Source organism: Chamaea fasciata, unplaced genomic scaffold, assembly GCF_029207755.1.
Source record: "Chamaea fasciata isolate MVZ Bird 193981 ecotype frontalis unplaced genomic scaffold, bChaFas1.0.hap1 SCAF_3, whole genome shotgun sequence".
NCBI lineage: Eukaryota > Metazoa > Chordata > Aves > Passeriformes > Sylviidae > Chamaea > Chamaea fasciata.
In genome coordinates, this window is record NW_027094088.1 from 55,972,077 (window position 1) to 55,994,158 (window position 22,082).

Below are 22,082 nucleotides of genomic sequence, written 5' to 3' on the forward strand. Positions count from 1 at the left end.
TTAAAATAGATCTTATTTATCTTTTACTCAGTGTTACAAGTTAAACACGTTATTGAATCTTGCCGTAATTTTGGGTGGTAATTGTAATGATTTATACTAATCTTCAGAATACAGAATACACGGTAAAGTACCTTACCAGCCCTAAACTGACAGGAATTTTCCTTCTGTGTTGTGTCCCCTCTGAAGGTATATACTGAATCAGTTTTGAGGAATATACCTGACATACACTTGAGTATTATCTTGAGAAAAAAGAAGAAAAAAAGGCACATATATTTAAAGTTAAATGATGCATCAAGAAATATGTTTTTCAAATAAGAAAGAGGTATAGAATAAGCGAAATACAGTTCACAATAACTTAGAAAATGCTGCTAAGTTTGGTAAAACAGTAGTTGATGTAATTATTTAATGAAAATAACTGAGAGAGATAATCAATCTATTGGTGAGAAATCATCCAAAGAAAGGAAACAGCTTTCAGATGTTTGAAATAAAATGCACCTATCAATCATTAGAATTTAGGCAATTGCAGTGCCTGCTGTTTTTATGGATGTGGTAACAATAGAGGAAATAAAGAATTGCTTTTTCCTGTATTTTTCCTTTATTACCAAGTAGTAAAAATTATTTTCAGAGTTCAAAGACTGATGAAATGGCACTTGCCTGAGTCACCAAGCAGCTTGAACAATAGAGCTGAAACTTAAAAGAGCAACATTCTTAACTACAAAGCATTGGTTACAGCACTCAAGCACAAAACTGGCAGAAAGAAAATGTCTTTTTGTATATGGAGAACAAGTAATAAACACCAGGTTTCCTATTAAGTATTGCCTTAAAATGACAGTACATAATAACTGCCTTGATGGCTTTTTAGGTGACATTGTAAATTTATTATCCTGCTGTTGATAAAACTAGCTAGATTTTTTAGTTGGTAAAACTAAATGTCCTGCCCAGAGAAGCGGTGGATTCCCATCCCTGGAAGTGTTCAATGCCAGGATGGAGGAGATTTTGAACAACCTGGTCTAATGGAAGGTGTCTCTGCCCATGGCAAGGGGGTTGGATGGAACCAGGTGATATCTAAGGTCCCTTCCAACCCAAACCATTTGATGATTCCATAAAATAATAGATTTGATGAAACAAAGTTCTGTAAGATAACTGATACTCTAAAACCATGAAACACATTAACTGAATGAAAATATTTCAAATTTCATATTTCAGTATGGCAAAAGGGTAATGAACTGAACTGAAGTATTTCTAATGGAAGGACATACAATTTACTTCTTTACCATAAACAATTTTTACTGATGACACGGGAAAAACAGAAGTCATAGTTCAGATGTCCTGTTGGCATGTGGGAAGCATCTAATGAAGACAATGAACTTTATTAAAAAACAGAGAAAACTCTGAGACCACAAGAAAGTTTAATTATTGTGGTGTTACCTGAATCTGAGAACCACCCTGCAAGTGGGATGAGAAGAAATATGCCCTCCGGTGAGGAGTACGAGGAATTTAGTTAAGCTTTTTGTGAAGCTAGTCTAGAGGGGTTGAAGGACTGCAGTGGATAAATATCCAAAGAAAAAGAGAATAGCATTACAAAAGGTAATGGCATAACGAAGAGAAGCTAGACTGGCTTCAACTCAGACTGCAAATTAGGAGGCACTGTTAACAACAAAAGTAGTTATTACCTAAGCACCACATTAAATTTCCTTGCATTTGCAGCATTAATCAAGATCTAATGATTTTTTTAGGACAACACTCTTGTTCAAGAAAGTAAATTCAGAATTATGTAACAGAAGGTTAAATTAAATTATGAATAATTCATTAGTTAGTTCATCACGTAGAGCATGTTGCACTTTAGTGTTGCTGAAATTACATGTAGATGTGCATATAATTTTAAAATTTCAGTATTCTTTTAATACTGGAAAGTTTTGAAAATTATTCAGACTGTATATTTTAATTCTAATTTTTTTGATTACTGTGCTTTAAGGAAGAAGACAGACTTCACTGTTGTAATTAATTAATTGCAGTTTGGACGTAACTGACAGCTCACTCCATATACCAGAATGACTAATTTCATGATCTTGTATAAATCAATATTAAAAATATAGATTGCCACTAGTACATCCTATCCAACATATATCATATGTTTGGCAGGAGAAAGATGCTTGGAGAATAAAAGTCATGCCTAGACCATTCTCTTCTTTTTCAAATACAGATAATTTAACAGCATTTCCGAGTAATTGCCAACAACAAACATAATGTACCACAAATTCTTGTAGGAATGTGGAAATCTGAACTTCTGAAAACCCAGAAATACCTTCAGTGTATTCAGCTAGAAGTAAGGGGGAAATAAAGCTGTGTGTAGAACACAAAACTGTAATGTTCAAACTAAAGTGATTTCCTTTCTAGTATAAAGCAGCAATATGTGCTGCATGCGTGACAATAAGACAAAAATTTCTCTCTTTCGGACAATAAGACACTCCAAAGCAGGAGTGGGTCCATGGAGCAAAAGCTATTAAAAGCCCTACTTTGGCAAGCATGCCATTAGATTTGGGAATCCAAAATTGTATGACCCCACCATCCTAAAAAAAAGGAAGGCAGTAACTACTTACAAAACAAATAAGCAGATATCTTTGTAACTTAGGAATTTGGGCAACACAAGGACTACTGGAAATAGTATTTGGTAAAGCATATGCCCTTGAGAAAAGTGGTTTATACATTAAGTTGTCTGATTGCAGTAAGGAACAACATAAAGCCCAGATGATTTTCATTTATTGCTAATGTAACATACATGGTGCACCCTTCAGTTCTCTGAAATAACCACTACCAACACGTGTATATGTATGTATGTGTGTCAAATTTTACCAGTCATTTTGAAACTAATAAATTCATCATTTGCCTTAGTGACTTTTGACCAAATAAGTAGCTACTCATTTTATGAGAAACAATTTCCATCGCAATTACCATTCTCTGAGACCCAATATCCAGTGTCATTGCAGATTCAATCCTTCAACAGGAAGTCCTCAACTGCGCACTTACTAACATTTGAGGATCATTATCGTAATTTTGCACTTTCTACTAATAAGACACAAATACAGGGTGTCCAGACTGCTCGAAATCAGTTAAGTAAATATGAAAAAAAATTATAAAGAAACCCTTCTTCTTACATGTCATCCAACTCTAATCCAACCTATATGTTTATACTGTATCTCTTAATTACCATGATGTGTACCTTGATGACTTTTTGGAAGAAAATAAACATCATGTCATAAAGAATGAGCCTGTCTTCAGATGCTTTGAAGGAAAGTAAAGTAAAAGCATTAAACAGTTTTAAAAACAATAGCAAACCTCCACCTATCAAAGTATCCCATTTATAACAGAAATTGATACCAGATGTTTATGGCAAAAAATATAGCAGGAAAAATATGCTTCTACAGGAATTTTCCACATGTTCCAGAGGTGTGCAGCTCAGACATGAAGAGCTGGAAGTGGTCTTTTTGTGATAGACATATCTTAACATTCTTCGCTCCAAGTTTCTCCAGCTGCTTTCTGAAGCAATTTGGCATTCTATATGCTTCAGATACGTTTTATACACTCTAAAGCAGTAGTCTCCAGAAAGAACTTTCATACTCTCATTTAACACTAGGTAAATCACAATCTCCTGTTGTTCTGAAATAAACAAACATCTCTCTCTGACTATCACTTGACACATCTAATTATGGTATTGGAAGATTCAATCATTCCCTAGGTCATCATCTCACTTCTTTTCTCCAAATATTTTAAGTATATTCAGTCACTCCTTAGATGAAAGTTATTCCATTCACCTTTGAAACAATGTTGTCCTTCTTGGAGCATTTTCCAGTTCAGCTATATTCTTTCAGAGACAGTGAGAACAGGACTTCAGTCTGCCCTTATCATCATCACACTATTCAACTTAATAATTTTAACTGTAATTTTTATCACTATTGTTCACACCATTTTTTTTTTCCAGCAAACTTATGAATATGTTGAGCACTGAAGTTTTAAATTTCCTGCCAGCTTGTCTACTATGTCTTTAACTTAATAGCAACAGAAATTTTTATAATACCTCCTATGGCAAAAACAGGACGCTAAACTCTACAAAAAAGTTGTGGGAAATCAGAACACTTGAATTTTGTGTCTTAAATATTTCCTGGCAGACCACTGTTTTTTCCTGTCATAATGCAGTGTTTTGAAAAGTGGCAACAACCACTGAAAAAGGCTGTTTTTACAATTCAATACGATATTTCAGTCATGAGACAGTCATGTAACAGATCACGTTTGGAACAGAATGCTAATTAATTTGGCAAAGACAGTAGGGTAGTAGTGGCGGGTGCTGCAACCTAATTTGCAGCAACCATCCAACAAAGTAACAAAATAAAGAGAGGCTTATATAGAGAAAAATATCTAAGTAGATGAAAGGCAAACAGAAAACTAATTCCTATGGCAAGTTCTGTTCTCAAAAATACAGCCATAGAGAGGGAAAACATCAGTTCCTCCTAACCTAAAGCTCACTGAAGGACCAATACCTCAGTCACTACTTTTTGATCAAATGGTGAAATCAATGCCTGTTTTAATGCCATGAGCTTGGTATCCAACCTCTCCACTCTAAACAGAGTGGTGAGACAGAACCTATGCATTTATCTAGCACATAAGATGACATTCTATTCTGAAATTGCACAGATAACTCAACCTCTTCAACCTTTAAGGCTGAGCCCTGAGACCTCTTAGTTAAGAGGTGGTTAAAGCCCACACCTTGACTATAGCCTTGTCTGTACACAACAGAAGAGCAAAACAAATTCTGAGGCCAAGGGAATCAGAGAACCACAAACACCATTTTCTTTGAGTCTCAGTATTCACACAGCTATTTCTATAATGCTACTAATTCCTAATTCTTTCCACAGATATTCAGACCAAAATTATAGGACACTTTTATTAAGTTCTCCCTCCTAAGGGCACTTAGTGTATGACGTGGACATATTGTTTTAATTGTTTACACAACACCAGTGTTTTAAACCAAGACATATTTTGAAGACCAAAGATCAAAGATCTCTAAACCTCAACATTTTTCAATCCAAATATTTTGCTAGAAGAGTAGTCTTGTTATTTCATTTTTTTAAAAGGATATTGCTTTTGTTTCTGTAAGTGTGGTCAGAAAAAAATTAACTACAATTTACTGAGCTCCTGGGAGGAAATCTGAAAGGCAAACACAGAGCAAGTGGCACAGTTGTAAGAGTCTCTAATTACTTTTTCTGCTCTTTCACAATGCTCTATTTTTTTTCTGCCTGCATAATTATAGTATAGCAGCACACCAATCCAAACTTACACACTTACTTGTCTCCTCTGAGTCTAAACAGCCTGTCAGAAATTAAATTTCTCGCAATCAAAATAACAGCATCTGGTCTTAATTAGTGCTAATTCCTTTTGAAAATTGTACTTCTCATTTTTCCATTTTCAGCTCTAATGGTCTTAAATTCTTTCTGAAAAATAAAAATTACAGTTTACAAGTGTTAACTTAATATCAGTTAGGAGTGTTTGGGGTTTTGGACAAAACCTCTCAGAGTCAGAAGGAAGATGTGGCCCCACTTTCGCAGTCTGTATTCATACTGAAAGTCAAGATCAAGCAAGCTTTTGCTCTTCACTTCCAGTGGAGGTTTCCATCCTTCCTGAGCTGGCCTTAGGAAAGCTGCCTAATAGTTTGGCAGGTAGACCATCCAGCCAAATTCCCTACCTGACATTGGCCCTAGAGCAGGATGCTGAAGGGTTGTCACATTTGTCACTCTTATTTCAGATCCCATTTCTAGGAGCTGGTCTATTCTGCCTCCTCTTAAAATTTGCACTGTGATGATTCTGAAATGCATTTCTCACTTAAATGAGAACCTTTTCAGCTCCTTTCCAGGAATATGTAAAGTTATCATGACTTCACTCAATGCTTTGTGCTTGCACAAAAAGTACATGGTTTTTCAGACCTGTCCAGTCCATATCTTTTCAAAATGAGAAGTCTAAAAAGTTCCTGAGGCCATTCCTGGTTCAAGTAGCCAATTCCTTGTTCAATACAGGAACCTTTCTTTCCCTCCTCAGGTATACACCAGCCTAAACAATGACCAAGCGCACCCTGCCTACATCATATCTACTAAATACTGTCCTATTTCAAGTTTCCTGTGCCAGAGGAAGCTTGTAAAGAAGTTAGGCAAGTAGAATTCCACATACTCAAAGCAATACTTTGCACCAAGCATAATTAGAATTTAGGGCCATGGAAAATCCTCAGAGGTAGTGACAGACAATTGCCACTGGCCAGACATACATTTTTTTCTCCTGACAAACCCTTGCCACATTTTTATGAAATACTGATTCCTTGCCTGAGAGAAACATGAGAATTCTCCAAAACCAGCTAGGCTGGCAATGCTCCTAGGGAGATGGACCATGTTCTGCCCCAGGGTCTGCAGGGTGACTCAGCATGAGAGCCAGCCCTTAGCTGTGAAATGCTTCTGGGAGTTGTAGAGACAGCAAATTCTCTCTGAACAGCAGCATAAACAAATTATTCTGTAGGATTTATCTGACTGCCTGAAGATCAGTCCTATGCTGGTGGATGGTCAGGCTGTGTGTCCAAAGGTCAAGACTTCCTCCTTGGAGAGAAGACAAGCTGCTTAGGGTTGTGGCTCAAGCCCATCCCTGAGTCAGGACACAAATGTACCCAGTGAAGCTGAGTGCTGCCGAGTCCTGACTGTTTCACACCTGTCACTGTGTCAGCCCTAACTTAAACACAGGGGTTTTTCTGCAATGCTTGCACTTTGTTAACCAAAGATTATTCCAGAAAGTGCATTAGCAGTAACCATTTAACACAGATATGTTGAGGTCTTCCATCAGGGAACATAATAAAAGTAATTGGCACTCACATAGCACTTTACATTTTCAAAGGGCAGTAAAACCATTAAGTATTATTAAATGTATTTTATAGGTAGAACACAGGGAGGTTAAGTGCCTCCTACCAGGAGGAGGCAGGATTAGGACAGAGGTGTCTCAGCACACTCTGTCATCCTTTCAACCACAAAAATCTTTGAATTGAAGACTCCTTGACCCGAAGTGAAATTTCCATTTCTTGAAAATCAGTAAAGATGAAAACCAGAAGGAACTGAACTTTTCTCATAGAGAAAAAGGTAAAAAAAGATTTATGAAGTTAGATTTGGGAGGAAAATTGTTTAGAATGTGAGCAGAAAAGCTGGATGCAGGGAAGTACACAAGTATTAAATTTAATCAGTCTCGCTAATCTAGGCAAGGTAACAACCTGTACAAAACAAATCTTAGGCTCAAGTTTTCCTCACCCTCTTAACATGCAGTTTTGAAAGTTATTAAAATAAGAATAAATCTTGTTAATAATAACTGTAACAACAACTACTGTATAAGATTATTTGAAGTGAAGGTTGCCTGCCAGTTTGCAAGTGAAAGCTTATCATACTTTTATTGTAAAGCAAGAAGGGAGACATACATATATTTTCTGTATAGAAAAAAAGCTCTTCAACTAATCAATATAAAGTGATGGTCATTATTACTTGGAAAATTCTTGCAGCACTATATAACAGTTATTTAAACCATGTTAATGCCTTCCTGGACCATAATCCAGATGTCTGAGACTCAGGGTACACTTTGACAACAGTAAGATGTCACTTAATGGTTCTTTTACCACTGAGAGCTGTGCCATTTCTCAGGAAGTTCAGGCTTGTAAATAAAAGCCAGAGAACACTGTCTGCTTGGTGGGAATGGAACAGCAGCTGTACTCTGTGATTTTGAGTGTAGGAGCATCCCATCAGCTGCATGTGAAGGCTTTTCTTTGAAGGTTGTCCTCTGAATTTTTCCCTGGACAGGTGAAGAAAGACACTACACAAAATTTATTAGCTGCTGGCTAAAATAGATGGTATGAGGTAATAAATCTTTCATTTATTGCCTCTGCAACATTTAATTACAGTACATTAAACTTATACCAGTACTCAGACCAGTTGCAAGTGGTTTGGAGGGTTTTTTGGGCATTTGTCATTTTTGTAAGAGGTCACAACAACGCAAAATGTTTTCCATCAAAAGCAGATGCGGCTAAAATAATTTATGGGGCTGGTTATGCATTCTTAACTGACTTTTATGAACTCAAAAGACTGACAAAAGACAAGCTGTCCTCTCTACTTCATTCTTTCCCCTCCTCCCCTTCCCCACCCAGCTAGGGCTGCCACACTGCTGGTCTCTTCTGCTGGTTTAACTCTTCAGACCATTGATGAAATAACCTGTCAAGAAGGAGGAGCATAAAAGCGACCCATAGGCAGTTAGGGAGCACCAACCAGCTCAGAGAGTTTACACTTTGTGTAAATTTGCCCTGAGACTTGAGGTCATGTCCAGCATGGCTTGGATTTTTTTTTTATTTTTATTTTTGTCTGTTCAGTTGCATCCAAGACAGTACGAGGTTTTCGGCATTTGTTTGACCTCCTTACTAAAGTACCGGGCTATGCTCCAATCACAACCTAAACCAAATGGAAGTGATGGTTTTGTGGCTGTCAAAAAAAAATCATTCAAGGCAAAAGGTCTCATTAAGCAATCACTCTTTGAGCAACCTCTTTAAGCAACCACAGTTTTCAACTAAACATATAATCTAGAGCGGGGGGAAAAGAAAGCAGACTGAGGTTAGAATCTTTCAGAGCTTTTTAAATGACCCCAGCATGCCCCTGCAAGTTTTCAAATGGTTGATTCAATACACAATTACTAGGGGAGAATTTTAAAATCAAAGATCAAAGACTACCCAGTTGTTTTCCTCTTTTGCAGAGTGCACCTACATGCTTTTACTACATCCTCTTACTGCTTTTATCAGCACTCTGTTTGGGAAAGGCACTTTGGATGGGGCAGTGCCAGTGTCAGTGAGAGCAGCAAGGCAGGGGGTGGTTCACATGGAGCCCTGCTGGAGCTGGCTTAGGCAGCACTGCATGCCTGGCCTTCACTGCAGCACCAGGAGACAGACCTTGCTCACAGAAGAGGCTCTGGAAAACCCTAGGGTGGATAAAGGCAATGCAGATATGTCACATGGTCAAATGGTCACAGGGGGGACAGGAAAGGGATGGCAAGTAAACAAAACTAGGTTAAAGGGAGCCTGGAGCTATTGTACCACAAGCAGCTCATTTCTACTGCTCTTCATCTCATTTTTTCCACAAATGTTAGGGTGCAAAAATATCTCCATTTTTTTATCCTTTTTGTTTCTTTAATTATAAGAGCTATATGAAAGACTTAAAGGTCATCATAACACAATCAAGAACATTTCTTTTTAAATATAAAATTAGATTTGCAAGATAACACAACCAATGGCCAGCTTCAGCCATTCTTCTAAACTAACATTAGTTATTCAGGCTGAAATTAAGGATTAACCCCCTTCTTTCTGGCTGTCCCTAAAATACTGATTTTATAATTTTCTTTCCAACAATACTGTTTAATTCTTTAAGAATTAAAGTTTCACTGCTTCACTTTATATCTCTACCCATGTCTGGAAGTTGTAGATGAGTCACATTGTAATTTAACTTTTTTTTTGACTGCAAAAACTTTCACATGATGGAACTGGGACAGCTAAGCTCTCCCCTTCTTCACTCATAAAATACGGTGAACAAGGCACTAAGCTTTTTTCTCCACAGTGTCTCCCACTACTGTGCTCACCACTGAACCCATTACCTTCCATTGCAGCAGCATCTGGAAATGAGGATTATTTTGCAACTCAAGGAAAAGAGGGGGAAACTGTCGAGTTTGTAGTGAGCTAGAAGATTAAAACTACTTCAAGACTACAAATAGAAATTGCTCAGAACATAGGGTGCTGTATCCAAGAAATGAGGCATAACTTCAGAGTTCATGGTCTGGTCATTCTTTTTAGTCAGTAGGATATAAAACTAGCTTGACTAATGCACCTGCATCCATTTTTTTCCATCAGATTGTTCACTTTTGAAGTATGATTTCTGTGTATTGCACTTATATGTGAGTAATAGAAACTATATATATGTGTACTTTAGCATCCATTACACTGCCTGCTACCAACATCAAAACAGAAACACAAGCACATATAAATGAAATCCCAATTGTTTCTTCTTCCTATTCCTTTCACCCCTACATGACTGGTTTTGAACATAACCCAATCTCTAAAAAATTGTCCAAGAAATTGTAAGGATACATCAAAGAGAAGAAAGACAGCAAAATTAATTGCAGCAATTTCCTTTAACCACTACAACAAGAAGACTGTTTCAGCAGCTGTGTGGGAGTGTCATCATAAGACAGAGCACAGGAATACTTCACAGGGAAAGCAAGACACTGGACTGCACCTGGCAATTTGTATTAATCTTGTCCAGGGAGACCTAGTAAGTTATCAAGCAGCATGTTTCCACAAAACACATCATTGCCTCAAACCCCTTTTCTTGCACTCTCCTTCAATGAGTAACAAACCCATGCCACCCACAGGAAACAGTGACCTTGACTCAAGCTCCCATACTGCCTGCTGGGAGACATGCTGAGGCTAGAGCTGCTTGGAAGCACTTTTAGAGAGCATTTTACCTTGGAAAGTGTCAGCGGACATGTTTAAAATGTTCTGGGTAACATGTCAGATTTCAAAATTAAGAAAATTAAAACAAACAAGTTAAAAGAGGCTGGTTTCTATCTGGAAACGCAGCCCCCTTCTCAGCACCTCATCTTAGTTTACAGCACTCTACAGGCACCTAATCCTACTAAACATTGAAAAAGGTATCTAAATTTCTGGATATATAGGACCCTTTTCCCTAAAACTGTCTTTTTATTTTAAACAGGTGCCTGAAATATTTGAAATTTTATTGAAGTCTACCCTTTCATATCAAAAGAAATTTCATTTCACACAAAAAGGTTATTATCTAGCAGAAAGTTTCAAAAATTTCATTTTGTATGAAGTGAGAAAATTTATTTTTTACTGTTTCTATCTGCCATGAAACAAAGAAACTAATTATTTACACAACTCTGATGGACACTTCTGGAAAATCTTGGAACAGTGTACAAGCTCATCCAAAATGATCAGACCTATAAATTCTATTTATCATCCTTTGATAGGACTGGAAAATTGCATGGAATCCCACTGCATTAAAAATATCACTGTAATACCTTCTAAGAAGTGCAATAGCAGAAATTAAAGATTAGAAGAAAAATATGTAACTTAAAATTCAAAAAGGCTTCCCTGGAATTATAATTTGATGTCTTTTCTAACTTGTAAAAAAAGTGGCAGTTTTCGTCTTTCTTATTTCAGAGGCATTTTGATTAATTTCATTTTTCTTTTTTCTTTCACATGCATATGAAATGCAAACTTAACAAACTCCTTATGGATGAGAATAAAAGTTTGGCTTGGATCAGGAAACAGAGTCACTTCACATGGTTTAGACATAGTCTAGGAGACTATTTATGAATAGCATCACCATACTGATCCTTGAAGCACAGTTTGGATAAGACAAAGAAGATTTCTTTCAGGCTGAAGTCTCCTATCCTCAGAGGCAGAAGAACTTTGCTTGGTGTAGGAGCCCCAAGGCAGCAAATATCCTCTGATTGTTACCCAGATGGTCTTGCCCACTTTTGATGATATCCAGAAGGTTATGGGCTCCTGTTATTCACTTCTATAGCTCTTGTATATTTTTATATTCTCCCATGGCGACATGGCTGCCACGAGGAGAGTTACCAGGATGAGAGGAAGTCATGCAGTGACCACAATATCAACACAACCAAAGTAGATCACACAGAACCGATGTTGCGCCATGATGGTAAAAGGCAAACTTCTAAACAACTGAGCAAGAGACAGAAAATATGAAGCAACAATGTGGTGAAAACTTGTAAAGATGACACAGCAGTCTGACTTTCATTGTCCTAAATATGTTTATTAATGATCTGACAGGCCAAGAAAGCAATGAGGCAGCAAAATATGAAGACGACAGAATATAATTTAACTTAATCAGAACAAATAAAACAGGAATTTCTGAGATACTCAGAGAAGTGAGTCACCTCCTAATTGCTCTTGCTAAGTCTGGAATCAATCTAATTTTTAAGCCTTTTCGGGCTGCATTTTTGCAGAGATAGACAATCAAAATATGAACTGAGGAGGACGGATGAACTTGGAAATTCAAAAAAGAGGAAAAATCTTAATACTACTGTCTTACAGATACACAAGAAAAGGGTAATTATGAGTCTAATTTAAAGCACCTACAAACACATTTAAATATAGTCCTATTCTGATTAAACATGAAGTATTAGGAAGCTGCTCAGAGACTTGAAAGCCAAGAGATTATGAGGGTCCAAGAGGATGGCAACTTGTTCAGAAGGGGGAGAACAGATCATCACTGTTACAGTGAAATACTTCTGACACCCCATTAGTAAATAATTTCAGTCATCCACCAACACAAGTTACTCCCTATTATTTGTAAATAAAATAACCCATGGAAAGCTGGTAACAGTTATTCTGTGTCAGCTGAAAAAAGCAGATCTGAATTCATCAGCCTGCAGTGATGGATTTTTACCAAAACCTCCCAGGAGCCCTATTATTGATAAATAAGGTACAAAAAAGTTCATCTGGAGTCTAAAGAAAAGAATCCTCTGACTGCACTCTCTGCTGAAATAAGGCAGTAAAGGAAACGTATTTGTGGTGCCTGGCACTGTCTCATTCAAATGTTCAAATGTGTGTCTGTTTAAACACTTGATTAGAAGTGTCCGCTTCAAAAAACAAACAAACAAACAAAACCACAAAACAAAAACAAACAAACAAACAAACAAAAACCCAAGCAAACAAAAACCCGCCAAAAAAACCCAGCAAGAACAACAAAATAATCAACTAAAAAAGCCCAAAAAGCTACCAAAGCAAGAAGACAAGAACAAAATGAACAAAAAGCAGAGCAAAAAAACCCTTGAAAAAGTTAAAGTAGCATGTAAAAAAATCTGCAAAATATAAGCCACGTTTTTTGAGAAGAAAGGCATACTGGCAAGGATAAAACAGGATCATACTGAGCAGTATAAAATAGCGCATTTAATTCATATTTGTGCCTGTAGGCTAAGAATTTTCAAACCGGGAGGTGGGGGGTGGAAGGGTGGAGGGGCAGTTCACGGCAGGGATATTTAGTGTGCTTCACAGATTTCCCATGCAGCAGATAAAATCCTGAGACACCAGTTTAGGAATGGATTCACTGTGACACACTGTAAGAGAGTTCTATATAACTGACCCAGGAAGGTATTGGCAAAGTCATTGCTTCCCTCTGGTAAAGCAACATTCTTCCCAAAAGGTTCAGTATAAAGGAGTGTAACCCTACACGTTTGCCTGGGGGGAAAAAACAGTGCATTTGGTATCCATCTTGGAGCCAGTGGTCCTCCATAACTGTGCTTATATGAATACCAAGTGGGGGAAAAAAATGAAGTCACAAGTTGATAATTCTGCTGGGTTTTCATGGGCAGCTCTTCTGCATCAGCTCAGAACCACTCTGTGTATACTGGTTTTAAAAAGTGTGAGATGTGAACCAATTAATACCAGTGTTTAATCCCATCATCACCAAATAAAGTATACTAGAGCTTTCCTTTTCCACAAACATTGCAAAATCACACCCTGCAGAAGACTGAGTCAACTGCTGATTCAAAAATGCTGCCACATGCTTCTGTCACTTCAGGTCACTATTTACTAGCTGTGCAGTGAAAACTTGGCCCAAAGAACTTCCAGAAGAATTTACTGCCTTCCTGGAAGAGAAAGACAAAAGAACAACTTCCAGAAAATCAAAAGAATTGGCAACAATACAGATATTCTTTGCCTCCTGGGAAGTAAAGCATCTTGTACCCCAGGGATGGAAACCAATTAAAGACCCTCTATGAAGAAGAATGCAGCTTGAGTTAGGGGGTGCTACCTCTTACCCACGAGTCTCCAACCCCTCACAGCTGCGGCACAGCATTACAGTTTATGTTGCAGATTAAACAGCAACATGCAAAGTAGGAGCTAAACTCCTACTTAAGCAAACAGGATAAAGGCTTTAAATTGTGCCAGGAACAAGAAGATTCTTGCCCTTTGTACAGGAGAGACTGGAAAAGACTTCTCTACACAAAAATAAAGAGAAATTAAGAAATTAAGAAAGAAGAAGGCTTGTTCTAGAGTTTTATATTACTATTGGCAATATAGATACATTAATTTTTCTTTCTAGCACCATCACATTAATACTTGCCTATTCATTCCTGATACACTGTCACCCCTCCATTCCAATTGCCTCAAATATTTTGCCATGAACTGGACTGGGGATCAAATTATTGACAACCCAAAACATACCCCCAAAAGATTCATTTTTAATCCAGATAAATCCCTTTACTTGCACAGCCATCCCAAGACAGGGAGAAGCAGAAAGGCAGGAGCTGTTCTAGCCAGCACAACTGGAATAAATACTTATGAAATTACAATCTTGTTGAGTACATTCTACAAATGTATGTGATGCACATAAGAAATACTACCTACGTTGCACTCAATGGAAATTACTGAAATAGGTCAGACATGCAGTATTAATATAAGAGTTGATGTTGTATGGCAATATTGTAATTTTAGCTCAATTCCAGTTAGTTTTCATATAACAATCACACCCAGTCAGAGACTGTTCAGGATTTTAGTAAACACCTGGCTCTCATGCCAGCAGCCTGTGTAGCCACTTCTCTATTTGCAGCCATATTTTTTGAGGGACAGCAGCTGTTGCAGAAGATGCTTCATTAGGCTATTGATAAGAGTTAATGTTCTCCAGGAACATTTTAATTAGCTTACTCTACCACTTTCCCAATCTTTGTAAATCAAACTGAAATTAGATTTCTAAAATTTTGGTTTTCCAAATCAACCTAAACACTCCAGAATATAATTTCATAGGCAGCACAACACATTTAGCCTATAAGCAAGATTTTGAATGGTACTTTTCCTCTCATCTGTATATTAACTTTGTTTCTGGCTCTTAAGAGTTCCTACTGGATTTGGTTCTAAACCACAAATCTCAAGCTGCAGGGAAATAAGTAACTGAAAATTCTGACATGAATTTTCTATTTCTGAGATCAATCTGCTCACAAGGAACACTTGATACCTGTGGCTATCACTGGGTACCTCTGTACCACTGAGCAGTGCCCCTCTCCGGTGGGCAAAGGGAACCGGGCACTAAATCAAAGTCAAGATCTTCATTCCTCTCTTCTATTTCCAAGTCTCCTTAAGAGGTTTAAGAAGCTTTAGGTCTAGACCCAGAGTCTAAGCACAGTGATAAATATTTCACCTCTGTCTCCCTGCTCCAGAGTGTGGCAGACAGCGACATTTCTTAAAAGCAACAGAACTTTACATAAGGAACAGAAGGCAACAGTTCCTTATGGACACTCTTAGCTGAGCACAAATTCCTGGAGGAACAAGGCAATTGCAGATTTCTCATCTCCCATTCCACTGTGGGCTATTCTTTATCTTGCTTACACTAGTTTAAATTCACAGCAGTCCATAACTAGCACGCAGACAAAACAACATACTCTATCCACACATAGTTCATTTCCCGGAGAGATAATCAAAGAAAACAAATGAGCTGGTAACAGATGTGTCATATAATGCACCACTGCAGCAATACAGACAGGGTAAGGGCCGATCCAGAAGTCATCTGCAATAAATCTTTCCTAATTGTTCCTATGTAACTTAAAAAACTCTTATATATCTAACATGAGATTTTAGAGTGTGACTCACTTGAACAGAAAACTAATACAAATGATATTAAAATAACCTCTAAACTGGAATTACAGCTGATTGTGCTGAGAGATGTAGTACTAGAGGGAACCTAAATGAACTAGGCTGAAGTTATTAAACATCAAGTAAAAAGGGCCAATTTGTGTGAATTATGTGAACAAGAAACAATGGATATGTGCACATGCACATGCATATCGCATCAGTGCTTTCCAACAATCGCATATTCTTTTTGTAAATTATTTTAAGAAATAAATAAATCAGGAGGGATCATTAGTTACTGTTTACTTAGAGTAGAAATTAACGAGCATTTCTTGGAAAGCTCCAGGGTTCAGCATAGCTGAAGACTCTAAGACAGATATGTGCATCCAAGAGTGTAAATTATTTATCAGCTAAAGAAAAATAGCAGGAAATGTTTTTGTAAAAGGATCATATCTTTTAGAAATAAAATATTACAGTTTAAGTATTTAATTTCCTAAAGTTTTGGCTAAAAAATATAAAGATGATTACTGTGAATGCTCATTTTTTGCCTTTCCACTTGCCAAGACCAATAGAATTTCATCTCCAAACACTTACTATCAATTGAACTTGTATACTCTTGAATGTCCAATGAATTCAAACATTTAAGTGGTTCTTGTTAAAATAATGTTACTCCTTCTTACCTGTTAGGTGTCATTTTTCATCTGTCAATATATGTCAAAGAGGTAAACAAGATTACTCATGGTTAGATAAATTTTGGTTACTAAAGATACTTTTTTGAGCTTGTTGGGAAGCCCCAAAATTCAAATCTTTGAAATTCAAATATTTCTTACTCCAAAAAGGCCTGACTAGGGTCAGCCTTGTAATAGCATTGTGGGTTTTGATTTTGAAACCACTGTGTACAAATGGAACTATGCCTCTATAGTATGTGGAGTAGCAATCTTTAAAAAAAAATTTTGGCTATGCACTTGCATAATGGCATCAGCAGCAGATGTACTCTACAGAATCTCTCTCTTCTTCTGGACAACGAAATAAAATCTGGAAAGCTAAAGAATTAGCTTTAGGAATTTCCAAAGAAAATGGTAAGAATAAACAAAAAAAAAAATTAAATGTTGCAAGATAAGTTTAGAAAACTCTCAAGGATATATATCTGAGCTCACTCAAAGGTTATCTGAAGAAATACTCTAAATGGTTCTATAAAGAAATATTCTAAGTCGTTCTCTAACTGCTTTTCCTGTCCTAACTCTGTTTCCCTTGACTGAAATTTTATGCAAATACAATGATGCAGTTTGAACACATTCTTTTAATGCCTGTTGCCAGGAAACTCCTGGGGAAAGAGTAGGACATAAAACTGGAACACTATGGCTTGGAAGATGAAATGGGAAAGAACTGAGTGTAAGTCACATCCCAAGGCTCTTCTTGTGGCAACAGGAACAGGCAATAGACAGACCTTTCCACTTGGAAGAGCCCCCGAACAAATTACTGCCTTTAGCAGGAGCCCCAGCAATATGAAGCCTAGTACTGAGCTGTTGAATTTGCTATTGGCTCATCTGACTGATTCACAGCATCATTTTCCTCTGGTCCTCCTGCCTGTGCTCTTTACCTTTTCTCACTGTTGCAGTCTCCTTGTTGCTGGTCAGCTTGTCCTAAGGTATTTCTCTCCCCTTCTATATTCCTAACTCTAGGGATCCCCTAGAGTTTGAAAACCATTGCATTAAGGATACCTCTTAAATTTCCAATATCAGAGTTGTAATTCAGACCTTGATACTTTTTTCTTCTGTTATAATTTTCTTCCAGTCTTCAGCTAGTGAAGGCACTGTCTGTATTTTGGTTTTGTTTTGCATTGTATATGTTCCTTTACAAGCACTTTTGTTGAGTTGTTCCTTCTCAGCTTTGGCTTTTTCCTGGATTTCTCAGCTTTGTCTGACACAAGCTCCTGGTGCATATAACATCTCCCTGTCCTTTAGAATCAGCACCTCCACCCCATCTCTCAACATTGTGTCATATTGTCTCATTCTTTTCTCTCATTAGAAGTTCTGTACAAGAGGAAATACACCTCATCTTTCTTTTTTAAAGTACTACAAGACAATTCTAGAGATAACTAAAAAAGGAACTTATAAGAGAGGGGCTTTCTCATACAGCACGCAGAAGCTGGAGGAGGACGGAAAGGAATGCTTTTCTGGTTTTACAAGTATAAACAAGAAAAACTGAAGATGCTTCCCAGACTGAGAAAACACAGAGATGGAAAGCTTTAATTTTATATTTAATGATTTTAATTCTGCTGCTCTTCATAATCATTCTATTGAATAATACATCTCAATCTGATGTTCAAATTCAAATGGTGTTTTTTTTTATTCCACTATAATATTTGATACTTATCTATTACATTCATGGTAATTAATTGAAACTTCACAGAAATTAAATAAGCAAAAAGCAGACATAAAGTAAAATCCAGATGCCTATTTTCATTTCTTTTTTGCTTACAGATTTGCTTCCTCTGTTTTTCATCTAAGAAGCAGGGGAGCAGAGAGTATCACTTCAACAGATTAAAGAGATAAGCAAATAGGTAGGTTTTTTAATACCATTTTAGAAATCCCCACAGCAAGCCTGTTAGGCAAAGGAGAAGAGACTGTAAAACAGAAGGTGTATTAAAATAACACTGTTTTGAAAATGTCATTAAAAATTATTACAGGAATTGCAAGCCATTCCTTTTTTAAAATAAATGTAAATTATTGGCAGGAAGATCAGCACACTTAGAAGCTCTATAAACATTCCTACACCTAAATGGTTATAAACACATACCACTCTCATCTAAGACATATTTCCTTCCACTGCAAGCTGACAATTTTTCTTCAAGGTTTGGTGCCACTAAAGTGCGGTCTCAAATTGCGGCTATTGGCCTTTTTACACACTGTTCCTGATTTAACAGAGCAGTTTAAAAGGTCAAATAGGAAAACAATATCTCCAGAAAATATCAACCTCTGTGGCTTTGAAATAAAGAAAAAAAAAACACCCTAGTGCCAAAATGTTTATCTCCTCGGTTCATGAAGCCATAAAATAAGTACAGCGCTGTGAATCATCTCAAAACTTCAAAGCCCGTATGCCCAGTGTACCATTTTAGGGCTATTAACTTGTACAGCTACTGTACTTGTAGTAAATAGTTATACAAGATTTTAGCAGCACTGCCAAAGATTTCACCCTTGCAACAAAATTTCTTTAAAGCTACACCCTTTACCATGAGCTCACTGCATAAGCTCATAATGTCTCTTACCAGCTCAAGAGATTCTGCACCAAAAATGTTTGGTTGATTACACAGAAAATGCCGTCTTCATTTAGAAAATACAGTAGTCCACATAAGGCATTAAACTAAATACACAGTAAGTAAATAATGAAATACAGTAAGTTAATTCCTTTGACCTAACAGCATTTCTGTTGAAAAGCACTTTTTTTACAGATTTTGCTCATTTTATTAAAGACTATTCTGGATGTGGTACTATATCCCCAAGATGTTATTTAAACCAAGAGCATAAGAAGGCGTATCTTTCAGTAATATGTGATTCAGAAACGAACATTCATCTACATTGATACCTTGCCTACATGTGATTCTTCGTGATTTGTCCCAATTAAATGGTAAAAGGATCAATTTACATGCAAAGTCTAGCCCACCACAATCTGTCTGGACCCACCTCATGTGCAGCTGCCAGCTATTTCAGCTGGCTGGGGCAATCAAAAGGCACCATCAGTATCTTGCAGAGGTCACCTGGGAGGACTGCAGCCTAAACCCCCAGTAGGCCATCTAAAGAATCAGGCATCCTGAATTTTTTTGTTTATGTCATAAGACACTGTACAAGATTTTTGTTCATTTCATCAGCCAACCCCCCCTTGTATTAGTGGCCAAGGTTTAAAAAAAGAAAAAAATTAAAACCAGCTTTTATGTACTCAGCATAATGTGAATTGCATTGTCATAGGAGAACCTGGTTCTGACCGCAGACAAAAATCAGGCTACATCTAGGTATTGAAGACATTTTTCTTTTCCCCAGAAACTGGTTAACACATCCAAGTTTGCAGAGGCAGTTTAAGCAAGTTTGAACTGATGCTGAATTAGTTGCAATAAAGATTGAGATGAGTTATGACCTTCCCAATCAGGGCATGTCTGCAAAGATACTCATCTCGTTTTGAGGACTTTCCTCAGCATTTCTTTATAAAGGACTGGAAGGGATACTGAGCAAGTTCACAGCCAATACAAAATTGGGAGGAGCTGCTGACTCCCTTGAGGGCAAGGGAGGCCCTGCAGAGAGACTTAAACAAATTAGAGGGCCAGGCAATCACCAATCATAAGAATTTCAACATGGGAAAGTGCCAGGTTCTGCACCTGGGACAGGCCATCCTGGGTGTACAGACAGAGTGAGGAATGAGAGGCTGGGAGCAGCGCCACGGGAAGGGACCTGGGGGTCCTGGTCTACGGCAAGTTGAATATGAGCCAGCAGTGCCCTGGCAGCCAGGAGGGCCAACCCTGTCCTGGGGGACATCAGGCACAGCATCACAGCCAGGCAAGGGAGGGGTTTGTCCTGCTCTGCTCTGCACTGGGGCGGCCTCACCTGCAGTGCTGGGGGCTGGTTTGGGTGCTATAATGCAACAATACTAGAGGATTAGAGTGCATGCGAAGGAGGGCCAGGAGGGGAAGCCCTATAAGGAGCAACTGAGGTCACTTGGTCTGTTCAGCCTGGAGGAGAGTAGACTGAGGGGAGACCTCACTGCAGTCTGCAACTTCTTCATGAGGCCAGAGGAGGGGCAGACACTGATCTCTTTCCTCTGTGGTGACAGGGCCCAGGGAATAGCCTGAAATTATGTCAGGCAAAGTTTAGGTTGGTATTAAAAAATGGTTCTTCACCAAGAAAGTGTTCGGCCACTGAAACAGGCTCCCTAGGGAAGTGGTCACAGCACCAAGCCTTACAGAGCTCAACAAGAATTTGGACAACACTCTCAGGCACAGGGTGTGACTCTTGGGGTCGTTGCTGTGCAGGGCCAGGACATGGACCTAATGGTCCTTGTGAGTCCTTTCCAAGATGGTATATCCTGTGATTCTGTGATCACTACGAAATATGATTTCAACTCAGCCACTCGTATAGACTTTACTCCTTGCTTTCCTACATCCTGCATGTAGGTAAATTAATTTGCACAATCTTTCCATGGCTTGAAATGTGTGTGTAGGGGAAGCTGTTTCCTGCAACTTCTTTTTTCTATTGCTAAAATTTATATTCATAGTATACTTGATATTTATGTATTTCTATTGACACTCACTTTTCAGGGGAAAAAAAATATTCTTACCCTTGATCCTGATGCTTGAAACCCTCGTAAATTAGCTGAAAAAATAACTGAGTGGATTTCCACAACGCTGTTACACCAAATACTTAACAGAGAAAAGTTACCCAGTTCCCTTGGTCATGCATGACATATACAAAAATCCTCTCTGATTAGGCTTTATGGTATAATTTCTAGCAAAAATGGAGTAGTCAATGACAATGTTCTGAGGAGGTAAAAATACGATTTATATTGTCAGACACATTTCTGTTATTGTACATGTATTCCAAATATACTCCAGCAGAAGGAAACTTTGACCCAGTCTTTGAAAGGTGATCAGTACTTCTAAAATTTAGTATCAGCAACTAGGTACACCCAACCTTTCCTAGGGACCGAATAAGAGACTACAAAGACACATATATTTTAAGCACCTAGATCCAAATTTCTTACTCTCATAAACCCCAGTTGTAGAGGTAGGTAAACAATTGGACCTGAATTTTTTTGAAATCAAAACACTTCTATTTCTGCTTTTGTAGATGCATGCTGTTCTCCATGGCACAACATCAAGAACCAGCTAGGTGTCCACCACTTTCAGAACCCCCAAACTCTTTTATTTCTCTCTGTCCTGATTTAGGTATAATTGGTGTTTTCCTTTGGTATAATTATTTGTAGAGTGCTTAACTGATCAAACTACGGCAGGGAAATGAGTTTTGTTTTTCAGTTCTAGCCAAAGTTCAACAGTTCTATAAAAAACCTCACCTGCTGGAGTACTTATTAATGGATATACATGGTCAAGTCCCTGGGCTTGGTTTCTCCTTAGGAGATATTTTCACAATTTATGTAAATGTAAATGTAAAATACATTGGATATGCACAAACAGTTGATAATCTTATACATTTGATATTCTGGTGTCAGACACTTTCTTAAAATTTTAAGTTTATGTTTGGTAAACCAGGCAATTTTGTGATTGTTGCCAGTTTGCAGCATCTTGTGACAGACAGTTTGAGAGAGAGATAAAAAACGGATCCTGGTTCTCTGACAATGTTACTTCATTTCTAAGCACATTTCCATT

The 22,082-nt window shown here is 37.7% G+C and overlaps 1 protein-coding gene across 1 annotated transcript in view; it reads right to left on the reverse strand.

The window, feature by feature from the left end:
* The window catches only part of ESR1 (estrogen receptor 1), a 160,277-nt gene that overhangs the window by 26,714 nt on the left and 111,481 nt on the right, over positions 1–22,082 (reverse strand).